This window comes from Lissotriton vulgaris, chromosome 3_1, assembly GCF_964263255.1.
Source record: "Lissotriton vulgaris chromosome 3_1, aLisVul1.2, whole genome shotgun sequence".
NCBI lineage: Eukaryota > Metazoa > Chordata > Amphibia > Caudata > Salamandridae > Lissotriton > Lissotriton vulgaris.
Window position 1 is genome coordinate 1,422,535,536 of NC_141689.1, and position 11,117 is coordinate 1,422,546,652.

The following is an 11,117-nucleotide window of genomic DNA, read 5'->3' on the forward strand; positions in this document are numbered from 1 at the left end:
TATTGGGACCATGACCTCCTATACAGCGAGCAAAGAATTGCAGAATTGGGGGCCAGTCGGGTGCTGGTGGTGCCCCTCCGCTTCAGAGACTTCCTTTTGAACTTGGCACACGATGTCCCCCTTGCTGGGCACTTGGGGCAAGACAAAACGTATAACCGCCTGGTAACCCACTTTTACTGGCCCAAAATGCGAAATGACGTCTCCAACCACTGCCGGGCATGCCCCACCTGCCAGGCCAGCGGGAAGAGCGGCCGAAAAATCAAAGCACCCTTGCAACCATTCCCCGTCGTAACCACCCCGTTCGAACGGGTGGGAATAGACATTGTGGGGCCCCTGGACCCCCGAACAGCACAAGGGCATCGATTCATCCTGGTCCTGGTGGACCACGCCACCCGCTACCCCAAGGCCATTCCTCTTCGGACTGTAACAGCACCAGTGGTAGGCCGAGCCCTAATGGGGATCTTCTCCCGAGTAGGATTCCCCCGGGAAGTCGTCAGCGACAGAGGCACGAACTTTATCTCCAAATATATGAAATCTCTCTGGCAGCAGTGCGGGGTTACGTACCGGTTCACGACCCCCTATCACCCGCAAGGAAACGGACTGGTCGAACGGTTTAACCGCACTCTCAAGGGGATGATCATGGGGCTGGAGGAACCCCTACGTCGCCAGTGGGACGTGCTGCTCCCGTGCCTCCTCTTCGCCTACCGAGAAGTCCCCCAGAAGTCCCTCGGTTTCAGCCCCTTCGAGCTCCTGTACGGACACCCTGTCCGGGGGCCCCTCAGCCTGGTTAAAGAAGAATGGGAAATGGCCCCCCAGAAGACCCCTCCGGACGTGTATAAGTACCTCCTGACCCTCCGCAACCAAGCCCGGCGATTCAGGGAGCTCGCTAAAGCCAATCTCGAGGCCAGTCAGGAGGACATGAAGAAATGGTACGATCAACATGCCTCCTCCATCGAGTTCGAGCCTGGTCAACAAGTATGGGTAATGTCTCCCATCGAGCCTTGTGCCTTGCAGGACAATTGGACAGGACCCTTCAAGGTGGTCGAGCGCAAGGGCCCTGTCACCTATCTAATCGACATGGAGTCCCCCCGGAACCCCCTCCGGGTCCTTCACGCCAACAGACTCAAACCACACTTCGTACGCTCGGAGCTCAGCCTACTGATGGCCACGGATAGTGGGGCAGAGGAAGACTCCGAGCCCCTCCCTGACCTACTGAGGACCCGTGAGAAAGATGGCTCGGTGGACGGGTCCGACTCTCCGATGCCCTGACCCCGGAGCAGCGCCAAGACTGTCGGGCCCTCCTGCTGCAATTTGCAAACCTATTCTCCCTCACCCCCGGGGTCACCCCCTGGTGCCTTCACGACGTGGACACTGGGGACAGTCCCCCTATCCGACACCGGGCATACCGAGTGCCAGATCGGGTGCGCGCCTGCATCCAAGACGAAGTCTCCAAAATGCTCGCACTCGGAGTCATCGAGCCATCCGACAGCCCCTGGGCCAGCCCAGTTGTACTGGTCCCCAAAGCTGCTGCCCCGGGCACCACCCCCGAGCTCCGATTCTGCGTCGACTATCGGGGCCTGAACGCTGTCACCCGAACCGACGCTCACCCCATTCCCCGAGCAGATGAACTGGTTGACCGCATGGGGGCTGCCCGCTACCTGAGCATCTTCGATCTGACAGCGGGCTACTGGCAGATCGGCCTCACCCCCAGAACCCAAGAACGATCCGCCTTCTCTACCCCGGATGGTCACTACCACTTCAAAGTGATGCCATTCGGCATGAAAAACGCCCCCGCCACTTTCCAACGACTAGTGAACCAGGTATTGGCGGGCCTCGAAGAGTTCAGCGCCGCCTACCTGGACGATATCGCTGTGTACAGCCGCCACTGGACAGACCACCTTCACCACCTCCGAGAAGTCCTGCACGCCCTCCAACAGGCCGGCCTCACCATCAAGGCCAGCAAGTGCCAAATTGGCCAGGGGTCCATGACCTACCTCGGGCACCAAGTGGGGAGCGGTCTGGTGGCCCCTCTCCAGCTCAAGATCGCTGCCATCCAGTCCTGGCAGCCACCCGTCACCCAAACCGAGGTCCGAGCCTTCTTGGGGCTCACCGGATACTACAGGCGGTTTGTGAAGGACTATGGCAGCATTGTGGGGCCCCTCACGGAACTCACCTCCAAGAAACAACCCAAAACCGTCAACTGGACCCCGGACTGTCAAGCGGCCTTCGAGAAACTGAAGGCCGCCATGTGCACCGCCCCTGTGCTCCAGGCCCCCGACTACAGCCGTGAGTTCATCGTCCAGACGGATGCCTCAGACCATGGCATTGGGGCAGTCCTCTCCCAACTAAACCCCGAGGGAGTCGACCAGCCAGTGGCCTTCATCAGCCGACGCCTGCTGGCCCGAGAACAGCGCTGAAGCACCATCGAACGGGAGGCCTTTGCAGTAGTGTGGGCCCTCAAGAAGCTCCGGCCCTACCTCTTCGGTACCCACTTCCGGGTACAAACAGATCATCGACCCCTGCAATGGTTGATGCAGATGCGGGGGGAGAATCCCAAACTGTTGCGATGGTCCATCTCCCAGCAGGGGATGGACTTCACTGTGGAGCATCGTCCAGGCCAGGACCACGCCAACGCGGACGGCCTGTCACGCTTTTTCCGCCTCGACGAGGAGAGTCCCCAAGAGGATGGGTGACTATCCCCGCCTTCAGCTGGGGGGGACGCCTGTTGGACAGGCCTCGTGAAGGGCTCGCTCCCTCCCCGCATGACCGGCTCTCCCGGTGCCACCAGAAGAACAACCCCGACGACCCACAGAAGCAACCCGCAACCCGTCCCCTACGGGACGCCTGCTCCCGGACATCTCTGTATCACTGGCCCGGGCCACCGCCAGCACCATTGCCCGGCCCAGCCGCCATCTTGGACACTGCACCACGAGGCCGCGTGGCCTCAGCTCGACCCCAACCCTGGGCCTGGCCAGGCCCCGACATCCCGGCACCACCATCCACCCAGGAGGTGAACGGACCACTTGGCAGGTCAATGGGAGAGAGGAGTGTTGATGGTTCTCCCCCGCCAGGTGCTGATCGCCCCCAGCCTCCCCGGGCGCTGGCTCCACCCCCCTGCTGGGTGTCTGGTCTCCCTCATCCCGGACCTCCCGACCTCCAAGAGCGAGGGTCCGGACATCAAAGGGGGCCATACCTATAACTGGGGCAGCTCCAGAGCAGGAAGGCAGTTGTATCCTGGAGTCGAGAGACACCTAGAAGAACTCATCCTTGACGGACTGCTGGCGCTGCCGCAGCCCTGCCTTGTGAACCATCGTCCTGCCTGCTGGCGCTGCCGCGGCATTCTGCAACCTTCATCCTCATCGGGACCTGCTGGCGCTGCCGCGGCCCTCTGCAACCTACATCGTCCTCGGGACCTGCTGGCGCTGCCGCGGCCCTCTGCAACCTACATCGTCCTCGGGACCTGCTGGCGCTGCCGCGGCCCTCTGCAACCTACATTGTCCTTGGGACCTGCTGGCGCTGCCGCGGCCCTCTGCAACCTACATCATCGTCGGGACCTGCTGGCGCTGCCGCGACCCTCCTCAAGTGAGACTTGTCATCCGAGCCTGCTGGCGCTGCCGCGGCCCGACCTTCCAGGGCTCCGAGCTCGAGGATTGTGAGTTATCCATCATACCACCTCAATACCAGATCGGTATCAAGACTGTCCCGCTACCCCCTTTCCCTTCCAGAGACTAGAATTGAGAGGACCCTCGTGTCCCGATCTCACTGTACCGTGATACTTTACTTCAAGAACTGCATATAAAAAGCGTTAACCGTATCCTTGTGTGGTGTCCATATGTGGGGGGGAAGTTACTGGTCTGTACGATCGCTGGAGACGGCCCTCCCCAGAGGCCTCTCCCCTTGTCCTCGGCCGACCCGCCAGGTCTCCGTCTAACAAGGCCCATTTTCGTAACATTGTCGGACATGATCATAGACTCCAAAACCAGTCAGACAGGTTGATAAGACCATTGCAGAAACATAGTGACAGAAGGATGGTGGTCAAGAGGGACTCCAATTTCACATCAACTGTCTCAAATTGACAAGGTCTTTCGCAATAAGAACCTTTGCCAAGAACAAAGTATGGTTTTGAGTTTTATTACAAATAAACAACATCTCTGCAGCAAGGTATGTTCATAACCTAGGGATCACTCCGTCAAAAGTGTAGTGGAACCAGAAAACAATCTTTAGCAAATGTGCCTAGGACAGAAGGTTGTTGTGATTATGGCGCATCTTTTGGAGTTATCCAACGAGGTAGCAGATTGGAAATCCCACCATGACAACAATCCAATGGATTAGAAGTTAGATTCGAGAATTGAACATTAGCTTCAGAATCTCTGGGGTCATTGTACCATAGATCTCTTTGCTTCCAGGCTGACCAGACAGGTGCAATGCTTTTTTAGCTGGAGGCCAGAACTATTTTTATTAATAAACACCTTCCTTCAGGTGTGGGGCCCACAACTGAATTATGCATTTCCCCTTTTCCGTATGATTCTGTACACACTGATGCAGGTAGGAAAACAAGCAGCATAACTGATCATAATTACAAGGTGATCAACTCAGGTGTGGTATCCAGACCTGCTACAGTTGCTTGTGGACATTCGGAGACAGCTGCCAGTATATGAGATACTAGTGAACTTGTCAAGGGACATGCATCCTCTAGCACAAAAGGGACTCATGACCAGGAGGATTTCAGGTCGAGGTGGAGCCTGAGAAGATTTAGGATCAGGCTGAAATATTTTTCAGGGAGTCATAAGACCTAAGAACTCTCAGAAGTTACAAGAATGCCTATAGCGGATGGTCCAACTGGTACCTGAAGAGTAGTGTGCATCCCTTTTCAGCCCCTTTAGTACATATTTTAAGTTTCTTGCAGGAGTTAGTTCAGGAGCACAAATCACATTGGACGATACATAATTACTGATATGCCATCTCTGTGGGCCACACCTACATAAATGGATCTCCGGTTGGGGAAACACCATTTAGTTTGCAGATTACTGAAAGACGTTAGACACCAGTTTCCCTTGAACCAAGATAAAAGCTCATGGGGGGACAATGAGGGGATTGAATGTTGCATCTATATGGACTGTCTTTTATTCTGAGGGAGTTCCATGTATTATTTCAAGAGAAACAATGACCAACTGTAGTTTTCTTATCCTACTTTCCCAGCAAAGCTCAAACTGTGTCTGGTAAGATGCTTAAAAGAGTATGAGGCAGGGACAAGCCAACTTAGGTTAGCAGGAGTGGAACAACTCTTTAATGAATTGAAACCCCCACATCAGGCAGCAGCAACTCCTATCATCGCACTCTGGGTGAAATGGATAATTCAAGAGGCAGTCATTAACATCAGAGGGTTTGGTGCTTCTTCTACCAGAATGGCTATGGCCTTCATGGTGTTCCAGGACTGCATGCACATGGAAGACATTTAAGAGTGGAGAACTGGTCAGTGGATCCAGTATTTAAGGAATTCTATTTCAAACCTCCTGAAGGTGACACTGTGGATGTGATGAATACGTCCAGTTTCCCCTGGAGAGTACCTTAATTGCTATGCTTGCAACAAAGTATTATATTAACCTGTGTCATGTAATGGAATTTTAAAAAATTGACAACATTAAGGAAAGTACAGATTTTAATAATGTCATGGAGGTGAGAATGATCCTACCCCAAGAAAAAGTTATGTTATATTCATGTTATCTGTATTTTAAGAAATGTATACAAAAGTTGCTTTATTGGTGGTGGGTGTCAATTATGATATATCTGCTGCCTCGTGCCATTTGCAATTACAAAAATGCCTTTCACAAACATAAAATTGGAATTTGATAAAACGTTACTGAATCTCAATTTGGGTGACAAAATACCAATTTGGTAATCGGAAGAGGCAAGTTTAGGGCATCCTTTCAACATACAGACTCAGAATGGTTTGTATTAATGTTTTGCAACTGAAATGTGGCCTTAAAACCTTAGAATTTTCCCAACTAAAAACATGTAGAGGTACCTATTTGCCAACAGCAAGGGATCCTCCAGGTACCCCTTCCCCTTTCAGAGTGATTATAAAATGGTACTTTAACTTACTTTTTTTAAAAATTTACAATTCATCCTGTTTTCCTTATAGGAAAACAGGCTGCATTCAAAAAAGTAAAAAGGAATCGCAAACATTGCCAGCTGATGTCAGCAGGCAATGATCGTGATAGCTGAGACTGCTACTGGGTCAGAAATTGTGACCTACCTCCTTAATACTCATGAGGTAGGTTGATTTGCAACCCAATTGGAATTGGTATTTTGCAAACAGGCCTAGAAGTACATAGGTCGGTTCACAAAACATTGCATGGGTCGCAAGAACACAGGCCTCAAATTGCGACCAGTGGTTTGTGGCCAAAGCTTCATACATTTTGCCCTTAGGTCTTCTTCCAGATTGCCTATTTATGCCTTGTCTTATAGGAGAATCTCAGAAGTCCGAGTGAGTGATCAGGTTGAGCGAGCCTTGATAAATTGTTGGATAATTCAAGTACACAATTCATGATCACTCTTAATGGAATACAGAGCTCTGGTGATCTCCTTACAACAAAGACAAATATTGGCAAAGCCAACAGATCTCGCCTTAGGAACCGATTGGCTTTGTTAATGGCTTTTAGTGAAACTGTACACCATGGGTACTTGCAAATATCTTCTCAGGGGCCAAAAGATATGATCTGCGATGTGGTCGTGGGCCACATTCATGTAAGTAGGGCGGGGGGGATCAGGGGAGATGTGGCTGTACAGTGGGCGTAGGTGGAGTGAAGCATGCATGTACGTGGCATGGACTGTTAGTTATGGAGTTATTTTGAGGTCTTCATTCCATACCACCCTTTAAATTGTGCCCCTAGTCTCTACAAGCCCCAGATTTGAAAATAGTGTGTTGTACTGTTTCTTAGTTGCTATCCATCTACAGAATCCGGTGGTAAGCATTCTGTTTCCTATAGTTATTTTTGGTGAGTCAAGTGTGCAAAGGAAACTTGATTATTGAATTGGATTGAATTAAATTCTAGGGACTCAATATTCTTATTACTTTAGTCTTTTATCTGTAAACATAAGGAATGTCTGAGAACAGGCTCAGTTAAGGTAGCAAGTGATATAAAAACTCTTTGACAAAGACCCCCCTGTTTTGTCAAGACTTGAACTATAAATTTTGCGGGTAAAAGAAGTATAATGGATCGTTCTTCTAATTGTTATTTGTAATGTCTGTGCACACACTTCCTTTATTGCTTTTAATTATATCACAGTGTATTTTTAGATTCTTGTGAAAAAATCCATTGAATGTGTCCCTGCAATGTTTTCAGCAGGTCCTACTAACATCTGTAATATTGTTTTTTAGAGATGTGAATTATAGATGGTAAAATAGTAATCTGCATAAATGCTTACTCGATGAAGACTAATCTTTTTCAACACTTGTGTGTTAACAATCAATACTTAAGTAAAAGCGAATACGTGTGTGCCAGATATTTGAGCAAATGCGATTCACTTTACAGTATGATCAGGGATGTGGAACGCCCAGTACATATCGTTTGGGGTCAAGTAGCCCTAACCCCTTACAGCACAAACTCTTTAGCTGCCAGTTTACAATAACACATTATGGATCAGGGAAGAGCAATGTCTGTAGTTAAGGTAATATTTTTGTCCATGTGTTAATGCTGTTCAAACTTGTTTTTATGGTTCATTAATGCAAAGTCTTTATTAGGGTGCGTGCTCAAAGTAAATGTTGTAAGCTCGGACTGTACTACTGACAGTGGTTCCAGTATAAAAATGTGTACATTTCTCCACCTCCCCAGTGAACACCACCAGCGCCAACCGTCTGACCTCCTGGTCCAACGTCAACGACCACGAGACACGCAAGGTCATGAACTCCATTCACTCAGGATCTCCGTCTGACCCGTGCCCACACCACGTATTCAACAAAGCAGACACAGCCATCGCACCCCAACTACGGAAGATCATCAACATCTCCTTCGAAACAGCGACATTCCCGGAAAGCTGGAAGCACGCCGAAAGTGGACCCCAAGGACCTCAAGAACATCCGGCCCATCTCCCTGCTCCCGGCAAAGGTCATCGAGAAAATCGTCAACATGTAACTGGCCCGCCACCTCGAAGACAACATCTTAGACCCGTCCCAGTCTGGATTCAGACGAAACCACAGCACCGAGACAGCCCTCATCGCCGCCACAGACGACATCAGGCGCCAACTAGACAACGGCGAAACATTAGCCCTCAACCTCCTGGACCTGTCAGTCGCCTTCGACTCGGTCTGCCATTGCACTCTAAAGACATGCCTCCTAGAAGCCGGAATCCAGGAGAAGGCTCTTGACTAGACCACGTCCTTCCTCTCCGGCAGAACCCAGAGGGTCCGCCTCCCACCCTTCCGATCCAAAGCCACTGACATCATCTGCTGCGTTCCCCAGGGCTCATCCCTCAGCCCAACTCTGTTCAACGTCTACAAGGCCCCCTCGCACAAGTGGCCCGCCATCACGACCTCAACATCATCTCCTACGCGGACACCCAGCTCATCCACCGCCAAAACCAACCTCCACAAGGGAATGAAGGCCGTCGCTGATTGGATGAGGAGCAGCCGTCTGAAGCTGAACTCGGACAAGACGGAGGCCCTCATCCTCGGACCCACCCACTCAGCCTGGGACAACTCCTGGTGGCCGACCACACTGGGAACAGCACCAACACCTGTGGTAAATAATTTATTACCCTGTCATAATTTCTATACATTAATAAGGATTGCTCATAAAATGAGAGGCAGAGTCCGTGGTGTCCGATTCAAAAGGGCTTTAATGCAATAGCTCGAGCTACTGGAGAATCGGGTTCCATCTCCACTAAGGTTCAGGAAGGATCGTCATCTAAATCTTTATTCACATAACACATTATATATAGTTAACCATACATTGCATTAGATAGAGAAGGCGGAGCGCTCCAGGCGGAGCAAGTGAAAGAGAGATAAGAACACATGGGCGTGAAAGAAGGCGTCCACGTGGGTGTTTACTTGATGAGTCATAGGTGTGTCATAGGTGGGTGGATGCATAGAGGGGGTCTGCATGGTCAGCAGGAACCTTTACCCTACTTGTGCGCGCAAAACTGGCCATGACGTGGAATTGACGTGTAACTGGGGAGAGCTGGGGGGAGCTGACATTAGTGCTAGTAGGAGAATCTGGGATGTCAGAACGACCTGCACCTTTGGCATTATCTGATAACTTGTGTTTGGAGGATGTATTGTCTGAAGTAAAGGTCTCTCGAGCAAAGGCTGCTCATCACTAAATGCTAGTGTGTGCATATATTTCTTCATGCATTGCGTGGGGCCATGGGCCTTCTATGGAAACGGGTTCAGTAAATCACTTGAATGGAGACAGAAAGGCTATGCCCTATCTTCGGCAGGCGGAATATGTTTACCCCTTTCACTAGACTGGACTGTGTTTTCTGTGGAGCTGAGCAGATAACTGTAGGCAAAATACTGTCTTTGGCAGGCCAGGCTGGGCACCTCTCGGCTGAGCAGGAAGTAAGTGAGAGGTCAGGGATACATAACTAAACTGCAGCTTTCAGAGTATCAGGAGGCTCGGAGCCTGAATTCGGGTCCTGGCTCGGCTGTGCCACAAAAACATGTGCATCTCGACTTTTAAGCGTGTACCATGTAAATGCATTGGCAACATAGGCCTCAGTGCAGAATTAACGTTTCATTCATGGAGGGCCTAATAACTGACATGCTAATAGTGAACGGAAATGCAGAGGCATTATTATTACAGGCATGGGAAGGGAATTGCATGATGACATGGACATACATGGGGCATAGGTACATACATAGGGTGCGTGTAGGGGACACACCGACCACGTAGAATTTCTATTTCCTCATTCCCTCCTTGTCCCCTACTGTGCCCTTCAGGACACATCTATATTCATGATACCATATATCTGTTCATACAGCATCATTTGCTCGTCTTTTTTTATTTGTGTACGGGAACGTGGACGGGGAATACAGGCAGTGGCACACAAGCCGCAAATCGCTGGGCCACATTGCAGACAAAGACAGCAACTGAATATAACTAGTAGTATTATTCCTAGGAATGACAGTACTTTCCATCCCCAGGCTGATATCACACTCCAGAGCCAACCGGACCAAGTCCAGGTGCCTGGATTCTGGTGTATCTCGTGAGCTATCTTATGGAGCCTTATTATTGCTGCATACACTGATGGCGCGTTATTAGGAATAAACACGCAACAACTGGAGCCGATCACTTTACAAGCCCCGCCCCTATCTGCCAGGATGACGTCAAGAACAAGGCGGTTCTGAAGAACAACGAGTCTCATAGCGGACTGCTCCTCAGTCAAGTTTCCTAAAGCAGAAGTAGTTTCATTCACTACTGCTTCCAAAGTTCTTGTCAATCTGCGTATTAATTTACTGTTTTGGATAGGACCTATGAAGAAAAAGAATCCTTTATTGAAATCTGTATATTGCTCCAAAGCTGTCTCAGTTTGATCGACAACTGGGGATTCGGTCTCCCTCTTGTGTCTAACATGTACTATTCGTGAATCTCGATGATAATGGGATGGGGCTAGAAAAACAGGTGGCAGTAGGAACGCTATATAACACGTCCCACCCCAGTCTATGGGCAGACGTACGTAGGCTGTCTGACCGCAAATGAAATAGGAATGGCGGGAAGCTTTAAAAGTAGACTTTCCCTTATCATTGAATTCGACCACAGTATTACAATCACTGTGCCCTAAGTGTACCGAACCATTCTTTCTAACGCATAGTTCACCTTTTACTGGAAAAACTGTTATGAACGGTGAACCTATATTTGTCTCGGACTGGACATTCAGAATCATAAGGTTAAGAGAAACGTTTCCTAGTTCGTACACTTCATTTTCTAGATCTGTTCCTTTCCTTTGGGGAAAACCATCTTTGTCAGGGAAACATGCCTTATTCATTACTATATTCAAATCTCCCCAAATCCATTCGCTCTGAGAATCTGTGAACTTTCTGTCTTGTGTTGATGACATTAAAGCAAACCATGCTCCGCACGAACCATTGTGTGAGAACGGATAAGGAAAGAGGGGCA